The following is a 16647-nucleotide window of genomic DNA, read 5'->3' as shown; positions in this document are numbered from 1 at the left end:
ACACTGACAATCTGGCAATGAAAGATCAAAGATGTGTGAGTTAGGCCAGTTGGTCAAGTTAATCAGAAAGCAAGGTTGGGTTGCCGTTGGTTAGAGCCACTCTAAGCATTTAGCATGTAAGAGCACAGATCCACTGTCTGTAGCGCAGCAGTATGAGATAAAATCATATTATTGGCTACATCAAAAATATATATCGCAGCTTGGATTCTATGATGATAAAACTGTGTAGTATCAGATGTGTAGGAAGACGATGCTGGGGCATTATTGATGTATAGCTGCATATAATGTAATGTCTTTAAAATTCAAGGCAGAAAGACAATAGTCTAATGAGGGCAAAACTGTCAAAATTGTGCCAACCAGCAGCTGATTACTCCTAAGTGGAAACTAATAGGAGATTGTGCTTTTGCTGTAGAAGCTCCAAAATTGTGGAACAATCTGCCATTGGATGTCAGGCAGGCCTCCTCTTTTTCAGAGTTCAAGACTCTTCTTAAAACACATCTTTTTGCTGAAGCCTTTTGCACATCCTGAAAGGTTGGCTATTTTTAATTTTTAATCATTTTTAATTATTTTAATTTTTAACAATTTTTACCCTTTTCAACTATCATTGTCTATTTTAAGCTGTCTGTTTTGTCTATTTTAATTTTATTGTTATTTTCAGTTTTACAGCACTTTGTTGACCTTAGTTCTTGTAAAGTGAATTGTTAATAAATATGGTATGGTATGCAGTCTCGTTCCTGAGCTGAACCAAATGTTCTTGCTCCCAGAATGGACCAGGTAAGTCCTGGACTAGTCACTAGGAAATTTTTGCTGTATTTCATTTGCCCCTGATGTTAAAGCTTGAAATAATGTCCTACCGAGTGTAACTGTTTTCCAGTTGCAAGAGCTGAGACCTTTTGGTTTCAAAGTTTAATTGAAAAGAAAAAATTTGCATCCCTAAAAATGTGTCACAGTACTAATCACAATACTATAGCTTAAGGTGCGTTCACATCAAATAAGAATGGCACCACAATGTAGCCACTTTTGCTTGCGGTCGCTCACCTGACATTATTGCCAGCCATTCAAACAGCAGGTGACAGCAATTGCACAGTGGGCTACAGTAGTACTGTGGTGCTATCTAGTGAGGCTTTCACTTAACTGCCACTCCAGTCTCCTCACTCACTTTTCTCAAAGCTTGCTCCTCAGGCCAACCACAGACTGACATGTTGAATGAAAACTGCTTTGTCTCTGCCTCCGTCCTTCACCCCACATCACAGCCACATCTTGTTCCTGATTGGTTGTCACACCGCGACAAGACAGAAAAGTTCAGATTTTTCAACTCCCGCCACTGTCGCTTCGCATCCATCACAGGTGTCGTGACGCTCTGGCTTTGCTTTAATCTCCAAAATCGTGCCTTTTGTGTTGCTAGAATTGCCTCTGTGGCCTCGCTTAGCGGTGCTTTGCGTCACATCGCTGTTTTGTTTCACCTGTGTATAGTGAACACATGTAAATCCGTTGCTGGGCCTGCTACATTCGTGTTTGATGTGAACGCACCTTTACACTGTCATGTGTGTGACACGTGTGCCAGGCAAAGGCACGAAAAAACACAGAAGCACACAGTGATCCAGGGATCAAGCAGGAATGTAAGCTCATCTAGGTTTGGATGTCATAAAGTCTGTACTCGAAGGAATTGTGACGCGCCACGACATAACTAGGAACAAGTCAGCAGAGCACAGACTGAGAAAAGCATGATAAACCCTAAATTTCTGAGAAAATAGTGATTTTAGTTTTATTGTATAATATTGTATTGTACTTAATGCGAAAGAAACTTGACGAGGTATTCTGAGTGGCTCTTTATTTGCCAATCGTTTACAAAAGCTACTGTAGGCCGTAGCCAATGCCAACACATGAGAGAATGATCTCAGCCTCAACACTGGAATGAGTGCCTACCGGACAAAAAAGAGCCAATTACAATCATTCAAGTCATTGCCATACCAACCAGGGTAGACAGACTAATACTGCATTTAAAGACACTCGGAATTCAACTGTAGGCACTTAGGGTTACAACTAGAACAACCTGAGCTTAACATGAAAAAACATAGATCTTTACAATATAATTGTTGAAGTTCTGAAGAAACACCTCAATGCTTTAAATTCAAAGGTTTTAAAATGGTAAATTTTGTATTTAAATTCAGGATGTTTTCAGTTTAAAATCCTCCCGATTGGGATCTGCGTATCAGGGTGGGGAAAGCCGCAGCTCATTAATATATTGCCTTTGTGTGGCCCCGCTGAGGCTTTTGTTATGGGTGTTGGCCAATAATTCAGACTGAAAAATAGTTGCTACTCCTCCTCCTATGTCCCGTTGTTCTGGGAATGTGGAAATTTAAATAATTGGAGGGAGTTATTTCATTTATACTAATGTAGTCCCCTTGCAGCCAGGTTTCTGTGAGACAAAATTAATCAATCTGATTATCAGAAATAAATTCATTAACTAACAGAGTCTTGGGAGGGATATACCTTATATTTACTAAACCATATTTGTTTTATTTTTTGGTTCAAGTTGAGTTGTGTTGATTTTTATGACATTTTTATGATTTGCTCCTTTTAGATCATTTTTTAATCTATTTAGTTTTGGCAGTGGGAAAGACTACCTCAATGGGGTAATGGCTGGGTAACAGTACAGAAGCTGTAGAGGTGTGTTAAACTACGACTCTGCTTCCTACTCTGGACCCTGAGTTGTCACATTTTGGAGAACTAATAAATCCAGCCCCATTCCTAGAAAGAAGAGCTGCACTATCCAAAGTGGGATGAATGTCGTCTCTCTGGATCAGACCAGGTTTTCACCAGAAAGTTTGGCAGTTACGAATATAGCCCATGTTATCCTCACACCACCACCTAGACAACCAGCGGTTGAATGATGTCATGTGTCTAAACATGTCATCACTGTGCCCCATTTTATTTGTGTATTTGGATTAATTTCTCTCAGTCCAGTGTTTATCATGTCCCCTTGGTGAGAAGTCTGTGTGTTTTATTTCAGATTCCTCTGTGTTGATTAGTCTCCAACCCTCAGCTGCTCCATGTTTTTCTCTGATTTGCTCTTCTGCTTCATTTGTCATTCTCCAACCCTGACTCAGGATATAATCTGACTGGTTCTCATTGTTCTTTGCTGGATTCTTCTATTTCATCACAGTAAACACCGTTCCTCCATCAAGTCTGCCTGTGCTGACTTGGCACACCAAGCCTTTTATGTTTTAGTTATTAAAGAGCTGTTTTCAGGATACTAGCACCAGAATGGTTGCTATGGCGGCATACAGAGGTGCAGCGGGTTCCCAAGCTCCCGAGATTAAGCCTTGTTTTAAAACCAATGATGCTGATTTAGACACTATTTTGGTACTGGTTTTACAAGAGAGAAAAACCAGCACCAACTGAACAGATGGTCAGAGACAGTTTGATTATTTCTATATCACCTAAACTGAAGTCTGAACACGGCAGACAGCAGCTCCTAAGGACAATGGGCTTGCGCAGCAGGGTGCGGGGAGCAACGGTCAAGAGTAAACGTGGCCGAAAACAGAAAAGGGGAAAGCCCAGCTAAAGGTTAGAAAGCCACCAATCCCGGCTCTCTTTCTGGCCAACATCCGCTCACTGGATAACAAAGTGGACTTGTTACATTTGAGGCTGAGTATTTCTGCAGAGATGAAGAACTGTGCCTGTTCCTTGCCTAACGGAAACCTGGCTTAAAAACAACATGCCAGACTCAGCCTTCCATATCAACAGCCTTCATCTTTTCCTCAACCAACCGTTGGGAGAAACAAGAGGAGGAGACCGGTAAAAACCTTCTGCTCTGATGCAATAGAACTTTTGACTGAAATGTTGGGAATACCATCTGCCACAGGAGATAACTGCGGTGCTCATCACCATTGTTTACATCCCCCCAGGTGCTAATGCAACAACGCATCAAAGTAGCTGTATGACACCATTAGCTTACTGCAGATTAAAACACCTCCAGGTGCTTTACGTTATTGCTGGGGTTGTTCCACTACGTACTGTTTTAAAGTTACTTAATGTTTAATAAATAACTGTTAGGTCAACAATAGTTGAAATGGGGATTTGTGCACTAGCATTCTTTTAACAGAAAACTCTGCACACATGTAGAATAAATGAGTGACAACTTCTCTTCAAGTTTAAGAATTTAACAGAAATAAAAATAAACATCCAGAAAACACCTCTATAGGAAGCTGTTTATATGAATTAACACTATATTTTGTTCAACAAATCCTCTTCACTAGGCTCGTGAACTTAACTAAAACTACAAAGCAAAATTAAGATGAAAGAAGTGAAGGAACTATGTACACACAAAGGAAATAAAAAGACAAATAAAATAGTTGAAAACCATCATCAGAAGGATTCAGAAAATCCTGGTTCACTGCAGATCTAAGTTAGAGAACTAAAGTTCACCTTAAAGGATGTGGAATGAGATCAAATTAGCTTGACTAATTTAGAACATTTGGTATGTGTTTCAACCCATTCACAATCCAAATTCTGAGTTAAACAAACATTATTTGATAAAACATTTTAAAGAATAATTTGCTCAAAAAAAAGTAACCTTTAAGACACTTTTTATTAATATAATTATTCCTCTGGGACACTATATCGATCGCTTGATGGGTTAATACTAAAGTATATCAAGACACCATTAACCTTCATTATTAACAATATACTAACACTCATAGCACTATTGAACGATGGCAGATTGAAACGAAAACATACATGTTTAAAACGAATCGTAGTTACGTTGACTCTTTGGTAGCACTAATGCTACCCGGGAAGCTAATAATGCTATGCTAGCGGACATGCGGCGGCAATTTAAATACACTTTTAAGCCATGTTTTTGTGGTAATGAGTGGACAACACAAACATTAATACCCCATTGGTGTAAAAAAATAAAAATAAAAAATTAACACCCTTATGGAAATAAAGTTTGTTATAACCATTAAAACACACCATCAGCAAGGCTTGGTTTCCAGAGTGCTAGCAGAAGCTATCATGTTACATTGGTCAAGCTTTAAAAACACATTCAGTAAAAACATTTTTTTACCTCCCCTATTTATTGCTCTGCCAAACTTCTCCAGTTGTGGAGGAGGGGCATCCAGTTGCACCAAATTACTCCAAGGTAAAGCTGGTTATCTGAGCAGCGACAGCAAGCAGGCAGCTAGGTCGAAGCAGGTCTGTGAGGAGGCAGCTCCTACTACTTCATGTGGATTTAAGGCTGTACAAAGCTCAGTGCTGCGGGGCTGCAGCATGTGGATCTCTGCGCTGCAGAGGTGTGGCTCAGGATCAGTACTGAGGGACTGCACACGGCAGTGGTCTGAGGTGTTGGTAAACATCTTCAAGACCTCACTGGCATGTCTCCACCTGCTTAAAGGCTGCCACTATTGTCCCCATCTCCAAGTGCTCTACCGACCTATAGTCCTTACCTCAATGGTCATGAAGTTCTTCAAGAGGCTGGTCATGACCCACATGAAAGACTCCATCAACGTCACCATGGACCCCCATCAGTATGCCTTTAGGAAGAACAGCTCCACTGCATCTCATTGGTGGTCCACACAGCCCTCACCCATCTGGAGAGCAAGAATTCTTAGCTACATCTGCTGTTTCTGGATTTCTTCTTGGCCTTCAGCACCATCATCCCAGACTCTGGTGCAGAAGCTCTCTTCTCTTGGTCTCGGTCCCACACTGGGGAACTGTGTCCTGGACTTCCTGACCAAATTACCTCAGACTGTCAGGATCCATAACACTGTCTCCTCCTCCATCACCCTCAGCACTGGGTCGCCCCTGGGCTATGTGCTGACCCCCCTTCTGTTCACTCTGCTTACGGATGACTGCTATGCAATACATCCCAGCTGTCATATAGTGAAGTTTGCAGATGACACAGCAGTGGTGGGACACGTCACAAACAATGATGAGTCCAAATACAATGAAGAGGTGGAACACCTGGTTCAGATAACAACCTCTGCAGCAATGTGAAGAAGACCAAGGAGATGGTGATGGATTTCAGAATGGATAAGCTCTCCGTTCCTCCCCTGTACATCGGAGGAGCAGCTGTTAAAGTGTCTTCTGTCATGGTTTTCAGGTGACGAGCCCACATGCAGATACGATCGGGAAGCAAAGCAGTTTTAAGATGTTTATTTTGGAAACAGGCAGATCTACGGACGGAACTACAGGCGATTCGGCAGGGTCAGAACGTCACGGCTGGAGAGTCTGCAAGAGAGAGGGAGTAAGTGACTCTGAAAGGAGAACCAGGAGAACTGCTAGAAGCTACGCTGCTTACCATTGGGCTGGGCGGACCTAACCGGGAAGAAGTAGCGTCGAGGGAACTCTGTGATTCTACTCTGCTGATGATAGGCGGCTAGTGGCTGAGGACGGCGGATGTTACTGGCGAGGGATCCTGAGCGAGCCTCGTCGGCAATGGTGACAGATGGATTGACCAGAGTGAGAGCAGAACCAGCAGAATCCGGGAGAGGATTCTCTGCATCATGAAGGACTCCACCCATCCTGCACAAAGACCGTTCCAGCCCCTTCTCTCAGGTTCATACCTGAGAAGCATTCAGAGCAAGACCACCAGGCTAAGAAACAGTTTCTATCCTGTAGCTGTCAGACTGCTGAACTCAAATCGCAACTGTGACCAAATACAGCCCCCATTTTTCACTTAATTATTTGTCATCTTGAATCAGGATCTGAGTTCTAATCTGGCACCACAAACATGAAAATGTGAATTAGTACAGTATCATGCCAATCGATGTTAGTAAAGAACCAATCATGTTTATGTTATTCATGGTTGACCCTGAGACAAAGGCAGCAGTTGGTTTAAGAGGTTTATTGAAAGTAAGTGAGTGGTAAAAAGAGGTCTGGAACCAGGGAGGATTATGGTTGTTGACTGGAAAATGGGGAGCAGGAAGTGAGCATCAACAACATGCCAGGTGATGGGAAAAATGGAGCAGAGGCTGACTTACGAACAATAGTAGGCTAAACTCCAGAGGAGGGTGAAGCAGGCAGCGGCGGCATCTGACTGTGTATACTGGATAGATGGCTGGTGGCTTGTTGGTGGTAAGGTCTGGATGGCGGACAGGTGTTGGCACAACAAGAGACGAAGAGCAGGTAGAACACCAGGAAGGCTCAGGAACGTGGTGCTGACAACTCTTGTCATGAGTCAAAGAGAAGCAGGTAACAAGAGCAGCTCAAGGCAGACTTGAAATTGGTTCTGGAACAGAAGACACAGAAATGACCACAAGGCGCAATCATGGCTTCAGATTGGTCAGGTACTACTCGGGAGAGTTAATGCTCTGACGCCTTCCCTCTGGCTTCTTTCTCCTTTAATCCAGCTCCTGATTAGGGTGGATGAAAACACCTGTGCCGCCGTCCACCTGTCACGCCCTACTGGAGAGAGGTGAGACTGCACCACACAAACAACCAGCACACAGATCACCAGCCTGACATACCTGACAGAACCTCTTTATGTAAACCAATCACAAAAGAGATCAATGTTGCTATTGAATGTTGTCCCATTTATAAAACAAACAGTAAAAATTAAGCCAATAAAAGTTTTGCAACAATTTCTATACATTTTATTTTTGTATATATTAAACAATATTTCTGAGTTGAAATTATGTAAGTAAAAAGTAAAATAGATTAGTGTTTATTTTATTTTGCACCGTTTAATATAAACAGAACTTGCCTAATTGGTGCTTCGTTCACTGTCTATCTATCTATCTATCTATCTATCTATCTATCTATCTATCTATCTATCTATCTATCTATCTATCTATCTATCTATCTATCTATCTATCTATCTATCTATCTATCTATCTATCTATCTATCTATCTATCTATCTGTCTATCTATCTGTCTATCTATATATCTATCTGTCTATCTATATATCTATCTAAAACCTTGTTTTCTTATTTTATGCTATTCTGCTGGGTTTTTACTGAGTCAGTTTAAATTTGAGTAATTAAAGATACCTAAATTGTCTAAATAAGCAGTTTTCTGTTTACGCATAATAGACAACATTAACAACTTTAATCTTTTAATCACATGTATTTGTCAAAAAAAGTTATTTCCAATTTCTCATATTATAAAAATTCCTCCCTGCGACAGACTGGCGACCTGTCCAGGGTGTACCCCGCCTCTCGCCCAGTAAACGCTGGAGATAGGCACCAGCAACCCCTGCGACCCCATGAGGGATTAAGCAGGTCAGAAAATGGATGGATGGATAAAAATTCCTAAGACAACATACTTTGGCAGTCCCAAATAGGACTGTTGCTTCAACAAGGTGATCCATAAAGAGCTAAAAGCTGAAAGGTTCTGGTGACACAGTAGACGATCAACAGAAGAAAATGCGGCATCTCTCTTCGGTCCTATGTCCGATTCTTGCTGAATTATTTTATAAATTATTAAGGAGATCACATTCAAAACCTTTCCATATGCAGCACATTGCCTTTCACACAATTCAATTATTTCCATTCTTGTCTTGCCACCTTGCCTTATTTTTACATACATCACGGAGAGATACACCTTGGAAAAATATTGCTATAGATCCCAATGGAGCATCTGAGGAAAAAGAAAAATAAGAAATGGTGGTTGGCTTGAAACTTTTGCACAGAACTGCATAAGTACAATTCAAAACAAAGCACAAATTCTGCCATCCAGTAGTAGGGAGAAAGGTATCATTTCAAATAAACAGTGTGTTTCCAAGTGCCAGGCTTTGTGAATAAATGAAACAGAGAAGGAACAGAGAGGTTTTCTCCTGTGATTGGGAGCAGATGTGAGCTCCGGTCTGGGTTTGGTTAAAGTCCCGCTGCCAGGAATATTTGCTACACTTCAATAAATAGAGCTGTTAGGAGCAAGGCATTTCCTCGTCACAATGTCAAGGTTTCCGAGCGGAAGTTTCACAAGCACAGATTCACTAAGCCAGGAACTGGAAACTAAATACTGTTATTTAAGATTGATTTCTGAACAGATGTGGGGTCTGTGAAGTTGTTTATTTTATTTATTTATTCTATTAATAGTGGACATTTACTTAAGAAATATTGACAGTTTGGTGTTCTGTGAGCTTTTCAATTATGATTTTTAAATAGAACCTTGAGTTAGCCAGTGGTCAGAAATATGATTATTTATGTGTTTACATGAGCTGATGTGCATCTAACTTACCTCTCTCTACTGGATTTAGGTGAGACAGGATGCATAAAATGTGCCTTTGTTACAAGGAAGAATAAATCTAAATGTTTTATTTTTAATAGATTTAGCAAAGCACAAGAAAAGCATTGCAATTCATGCAAGTTGGTGAACTTTACATTAGGCATAGCCATGTCCAGACATCCTGAATGCAACTGCAATCTATGGGAAAAACTGGAATCATAACTTCTAATTACTAAAAAAAAACACATAACTTTGATGTAACGACTGGCAGTCTTGTTTGGCATCAAGCGTAGGAAAATCAATTACAGGACTACTAAATCTAGAGGAAAGAAACATGGATTCATGAACCAAAAACAGATTTGATCTTTGTTGGAGCTCCTCTGGCTTTTCTGAATCATTGAGACATGGACTTTACTGATGAAAAACAACATTCCTGGGGATTCGCAGGGTGTAGTGGTACAGTGGGTGCCCCATGTGAGGCAGTAAAAAAAACAACAACAGCAAAACAGACAGATCACAACATCATTATTCATCTCAAATTTATTATGTCTCATTGGACAGATCCATCATCAGCCATACAAGTAAGTTCATGAAAACCAGACCTTGGATTGATAGAAATAGAAGATAATTTAAAATTGTTTGCGGAGGTGTTGACGGCCAACTGCCCTACCCTTTACATGACTAAAAGCTCCATATCATACCTGAAAGTGAAAATGTAGGTAAATCCCATTCAAAGCACTGACTCCTGTTTTTGCCCATTTGTCTTTTATTTCTTCTGTTGGGCATTTTCTATTTCCAAGTCATATTGTGTTTTTGCACTTTTCTATCCTTATGTTTTGATGCATTCCATGGTATATCTAGATGATTCTCTTTTCCTTCCATCTATCCATTTGCAGGAATCAATGGGCAAAAGGCGGGTGCATCTTGGACAGGTTGCCAGTCCATTCTTGAGCCACAAAAACCAGCTGGACAGACAACCATACACAGGTATGATTCATTCCATGCTTAATTGTATGTATAAAAATCAAGCAGTGTCAGCTAACTGGGTTTTTAAGGTTTATTTAAAAACATTTGTGAAAAATGTTATTGCTTCAAGTCATTTTGCCCTTAGCATAGCACTGAGAGTCTAAAATATTAACATTAGCAGGTAAGCTAGCTGCTGTGAGCTTTTTTTTAGCTAGCCTGCACTCTGCTGGTTGACACATGTAGTCTAACCTCTAAACAAGCCAGAAGGCTGTCTCCCCACTGCTTCCTGCATGTTGAAACAGATCCCAAATAAAATAAATATGATAGTAGCTGTGTCATGTTATTTTGATTAGTTTTAACAACACATAACCACTCTGAAAAACTGCTTAGCTACTGGCTGAAGTTCCCTTAGAAAACAAGTGCACATGCGCATCAGTTTCCAAAACAGTGGTTTGTAAATCGTGCATTTAATGCAATATGACAGAACTCAACTAGTCCGTAGATGTCAGAAAACACAGCATATGATTGTGAGTGATATAGGTTATCCATATATTGTTTATATAAGTATGTTTTCTACCTAGTAGACAGGGTTTGATGCATTACATTACTGAAAGTTGTGAATGACCCCCAAGTAGGCTATCCCGTACCTTTTCACTTTACCAGATATGGAAGATAATGGTTTTGTAACCACATTTAATGTATGTACTTTTAAAAACAATTGCTGTTGGTTAAATGCTGCTAAGAAAAATTATACATTACATTAATAATTCAAAGTTAAAAAACATAAAAATATAAAAACATTATAAGACTAAATAAAACAATAAGTTAACTCGCATACTGCATTAAAAACCAGCGAGTACAAAAGGATCAAAGCTACCAAGTTTACATGTGAATCAGCTCGGAGGTTTTACAGAGAAGAGTTCTACTGCATCCTAGACATAGTAAATGTACAAATTACTGAGAGGCAAACAGGCATTCAAACAATAAAGGAACTGGAAAAGTCCCCCTTAAACCTCTTTAGAAATGTTGCACCAGTTTACAAATATCCTTTTTAGTTTATTATAATAATTATTTAATACCCAGAAGTAGTTTCAGTTGAAGAATGGATCTTTTTTAATTCTGCATTTTGTGCTTTGATTAATTTTTTGTTGGGTTTAAACTATGGCTGTCAATCGATTAAAAAATTTATCTAATTAATTACATACTCTGTAATTAATTAATCTAAAATAATCGCATATCATTTTTGCTGTGAAAGTATTTAAAATATTTAAATTCAAATGATTCAATGAATAATCAGCATTAGATACATTAAAGCGCTGTTTTCAACAGCAGACAAACTGAACTAAACAGATGCCAACGTCAAACTGAACTCACGTCAACAGGAGACGTCAACTGAAATAATAATAAAAAAGATAACCTGAATTTAACAGATGTCAACATATTCCATATTCCAATCTACTTTTTAGGCTAATCATACATAATTTAGACCTAGTGCTATTTTAACAAACAAGCATTTTATTAGTTGTTATCTCTTATCTGATGTATTTCTGATGTTTGGTGCTTTATTTTACCTCGTGTTAAAGTGCTCTTTAAATAATGATGACATTCATGATGATTATGATCAGAATAAACTTTTGCATCACCTCCCAGAAGCTGGAAAGAAAAGAGACAAAAACATTTTTCACAGCTCACTTAGTAACTCTAATATTTTAGTCTAAATACTTTTGCCTAACTATTTTAGGCTAAAATATTACACTTTTTATTTGTTTTTCTTCAATCCCTCTGTGATGTTTAGTAATTTCTACCAAAGGCTGCAGCATTTTGATTTAATTCATCTGAATGCAGTATTTGCAAGCCATGCTCTGATTGGATGGGGAAAAAAACTGTCTGTGATTGGCTTTAACAGCCGAGCGAGAGCACAGCTGGTGTTGAGCGTGGAACGAGCGGGTGTGTGCGAGCAAAGCAGCGCGCGAGCAGAGATGGAACTCACCGCGAGGACAGCGGGTTCAGGAGAGTTTTTCAGACCGTGCCAGACCGGTTCTGAGCGTTGAGAGTTGTCTCACTGCGCGCTTGGATTGGTTCCGGCACGCTCAAACAGAAGGCACGAATATCGCTACATAGTTTCACAGAGTTGAGCGGCAGCGCTGTCTTCTTCTCTGTCTTCATGCGCCTCCCCTGTGACTCTTTGGCGCCCCCCAGGGGAGGCGCGCCTCACCTACTGAAAACCCCTATACGACATTGATTAATCTGCGTTATTTTTTTTAATCCGTTATTTTTTTTTTTTATTAATTAATCGAAATTAACACGTTATTTTGACAGCCCTAGTTTAAACAAAATTGTCCCAAAACAATATACGGCTAATTTTAAAGATTCTGCCTTGGTCTTGGAAGAGCCGGTCTTGACTACATGACTGATGCTGATGTGGTAATAAGATAAATAACACAATGCTATAATGTTACATTAAATAATGTATGTTGTGATCTAGTGCTATATGGAAAAACAAAATGAACTTGACCTTCAAAAGGAAGGTATTGGATGCCATTTGGGGCATATGACCCTGTTATACAACGGCAGATTCAAGTTTGAACGCTTAAATTTTTGATCTACATCTAATCTACAATGTAGAATCCCCAGTTGGCAAAAACAGTTCTTTAAGGTCTGCAAACACTCTCTTTAAACTGTTGATGGATTAAAAAAAATAGATTGTGCAGGTATTTGTTTTAGGAAAGCAAATCACAGAGTCATGCCATCACTTTTTTTTCCCCCAATGTTGAGAGAGTCCATATTTTTTAATAAAGGTTAAAAGATACTGTCCTCCCATTGTGTGCTATCTTCACCGACTTTTCTCCCACCCTCTCAGCCCATCCACGATCAAAACATCGCGCTGAGAAATCCTGGTGATCCAGGAGAGCTGAGCAGAAAGGTCACAGAGAGAGTCTGTAAAATGGATGAAGCCTAATGATTAGCTCAACCTTTGCCTAATCAATAATCATTTATCCAACAATATCACCGGCAGCCACAGCCCCATTTGCCATTAACCTCAGCAGCGAGGCGAGAGGCAGTATTGTTTCCTCTGGCAGCTTTATGGCACTCAGATGAGTGGTAGGGCTGGGAAGAAGCTTAAGGTTGGATCTTGATGGCTCAGATCCTATTAAGAGACTGCAGGTATTTTACTGGAGAAGTGTCACATAATTACACTTTTAAATGATTGACGGTAATGTTCGGCATGCTGGTAAAATTGTAGAACAGGGGGATCATTTAGCTCGAGGACAGAATATTAAAAATGTTTATGTGCACGTAAATGAAAACAACGACCTAAAATTTGTTTAGTAGGGAAGTTTCTAAACAGTATTTTATTTAGGAAAATAGATCTTTAAAATGTGTAAAATGAAAGGGAAAGGCTTTGGCGTTGCTCTCTGTTGACGTTCTGAAGCGTGTTAAAGAAAGAAAATCAATAAACCTGTTTATGTCCAATTAAGTTAATATCGCTTTTCCTGGCAAAAGAGTGATACTGCAAATTATCACATGATATAAGAATAGTAATCTGCCTCCGCTTCTTATTTCTGCCCAACATTCAGCCACAAAGCATTAGCAGTGCCTGTCTCCTCTCTGTCTCTCCATGATGCCATCTTCATCATAACCTCTCCCTTTTTATTGCTTTTAATGACTCTTTCTCCCTTTTCATTAATTCTTTATCGATTCCTCCTGACGCTGCCTGAATTATTTTTCAATTACAGCAAATAAAAGATAAAGAAGACCCATGGAATATGCAGGCCAGCCTGTGTTTGCTACGGTTGTGTTGCAGGAAGCATTGTTAGTTTGCACAGATTGTTGTGTCCATCTTTCTGGTTAAACGCACTTTTACACACATTTCTGCACATATACACTCTGGCCAATATGAATATGACTGCAGAGGAAGAGCGGTAAAGGTCACAGCCTTTGAATGGCTTGGCTCTCTTACAGAGACTTAGCTCAGGCTCTGAGCTAAGCCTCAGTAAGAGCCTCTCTGGGATACACGCATGTATCCCAGAGAGGAGTGTACCGATAGTCGGACACCCGACACAATTCACAGGGGCAAACAAACACCCACACACACGGGCGCAGTCTTCCAACTGACATTACCGGGTCTTTTAATATGCTGATCTGAGAATATGAAGGATGGTCTAAAAAGCAGATAGATGCGGTCGCAAAATTAGCCTCAGCGGTCCATCAGAAGGTTCCAGTTAATACCCACAGGTCATTAATTATAACAATTATTCAAGCCCATATCACAGACACATATTGACTGTTTTTTTTTTTTTTTTCATTTTTGGTCTCTACTTGGGTTGTCTGATGACGCACCCAAAAGGCTCAATTAAAGAATAAAGCGTGTGTATTAACAGTGTGTGTGTGTGTGTGTGTGTGTGTGTGTGTGTGCGCGCGCGCGCACATGGGAAATGGAGATAGATTTTTACCTGCACTGTTTATTATGGGGTGCACAATGCTTTTTGTCCCTCCGTTGTCCAATTACATCATATTACTGTGAAGTTGTGCTAGACAAAATGACGTTTTATCATCCAGATCAGTGTGATACACGTACACATGTGTACATGTGATGGAAATCAAATAAACGTGTTCAATCCCCTCACCTGTGTGGTCATCTGGGCGTATTTGCAGCACATTATGTATCGGTCTAAGTGCCGTATTTACAGTACGTTCACCATGTTGCCCGGCCGTCCTGCAAAGCGTGTGTTCCCGTGTGTGCATATATGTGTGTGTTTGACCTCCACTGCCCGTCTCCCTGCCATCCCTCCTTTGAGAGCCAGTATGATATACGGAGCTCTAATTGTCAGGTCTGGCCCCCACATTCCTCGCCTCCAACAGCCGACCAACAGTGTGTCACTTTAACAACTGCAAATTATCACCGCGATGGAGATCTCGGCTTCACTGTGGCTCTATGAGAATATAGATACATTTCCTTCAATAAATTACTTCCCACCAACCACTCCACAGCCCCACTCTCTCTCTCTCTCACACACACACACACACACACACACACACACACACACACACACACACACACACACACACACACACACACCTATAATCTCACACAGTCGACTCATTACCTGTCTGCTGCTGTCCTCTCTCACACTCGCTGCTCTTTGACTGACGTTTTTACCACAACGTTATTGTGTGTGCCTCAGGATCTGCCTAAAAGGGAATAAGATGAAGCTAACCCTTTGTGTCACTTGACCAGGATTCCTAAAGATGTGAGCTGGAAAAGAACAGGGAGAGTTGGGGACTCCAGACGAGACAAAAGGAAATGAGGATATTCCATTTGCTGCGTTTTGTTTTTACTAACTGTAAGTTTTAGAATTTGATTTGAAATTAAAATTAGCACGTTTCTTTTAAAGAGACAGAGTATTTTTTGTGACATGCAATTTATGTCTGATTATATCTTTAAAAAAAAAAACCCTGAAGGATGGAAAAGGATGTAAGAGAAAAAAAAAGAGTAATGTCATTATCAGACTGAACCATTAGAGCCCATCCTGCCATGTGGTTCATTTTTATATCAGCACTAAACAAAAATAATTCCAACCACCCAATCGGATACAGCCTAAGTACTTCAACATGGCCATGCGAAGCGGAGCAGTCATCTTCTCCAGCGGATGGGATGCCACGTAAGTGTTTCAGGCTGTCTCCATAGAAGTCCGAGCCAGCTCTGCTGCAGGCTCAGCCAGAACCAGTGGTTCTCTGTAATGAAAGGCAGATTGAAAAAGGCTCTTTGATTGATTTCCTACATCTTGATTTGATATCCTGAATTAATTACTTGAACTTGAATAATATATAAAGGAAAAATAAATGTAAAACACTCAGGGGAAATAAGTGGAGCAATTCAGCGCTGTTGCCGCAGCTGCATTTGATACACAGATACTGTATCTACTTGTCAATCTTATCCTCAAATACTCCGGAGGAGCGTGAGTTTATCTTCACTGAGGAAACCTTGTGTAGAGTCACAGCAGATGGAGTTTTTCATACGACTGTGGAAGATGTTAAAATACAGAGCCTTGCAAAATTGTTCATCCCCCTTGACCTTTGAAACATTTTGTCACATCGCAAGCAGAAATTTAATTGCTCTTTGTTGGGATCACATGTGATAGACCCACACAAAGTAGTGAATATGGTGAAGTTGAAGGAAAAAGATACACTGTTTACAATATTTTTGAAATAAAAACAACTAAAAATCGTGGCATGGCTTCCTGCTCAACCTCCTATATTCTCAATAATAAAGTAGAGCTAATTACCTTCAAAAATCTAATTGTTAGTAAAAAGTGGTTCTGTGAAGGTGTCAAAGTAGGGCCAGACCGGACGATAATTCAGTAACGACATATATCAATTGACAGATGTGCGGTGCAATAGAAAAAAAAAGGTCTGTAAAAAAATTTATGCAAGAACAGTTTTCCTTCCTTTTGCATTCTAGCCAATCATGTTGGTTAATACTACATCTTTACATCGTCACAAACGCAG

General features: G+C 40.0%; 1 long non-coding RNA gene across 1 annotated transcript in view; it reads left to right on the top strand.

Annotated features, from left to right (window-relative positions):
* The window catches only part of LOC110368479, a 40800-nt gene extending 26036 nt beyond the window's left edge, over window positions 1-14764 (top strand). The window contains exons 3-5 of the long non-coding RNA XR_002428107.2: window positions 7356-7420; window positions 10068-10158; window positions 12998-14764. This is a non-coding gene — a long non-coding RNA (uncharacterized LOC110368479). The remainder of the gene's footprint in view (window positions 1-7355; window positions 7421-10067; window positions 10159-12997) is intronic.
* Window positions 14765-16647: the final 1883 nt, after the last annotated feature.

The sequence above is a fragment of the Fundulus heteroclitus genome, chromosome 4 (assembly GCF_011125445.2).
Source record: "Fundulus heteroclitus isolate FHET01 chromosome 4, MU-UCD_Fhet_4.1, whole genome shotgun sequence".
NCBI classification, from domain to species: Eukaryota; Metazoa; Chordata; class Actinopteri; order Cyprinodontiformes; family Fundulidae; genus Fundulus; species Fundulus heteroclitus.
The sequence above is the reverse complement of the archived record's forward strand: the minus strand, read 5'-3'. Positions and strand labels throughout refer to the sequence as shown.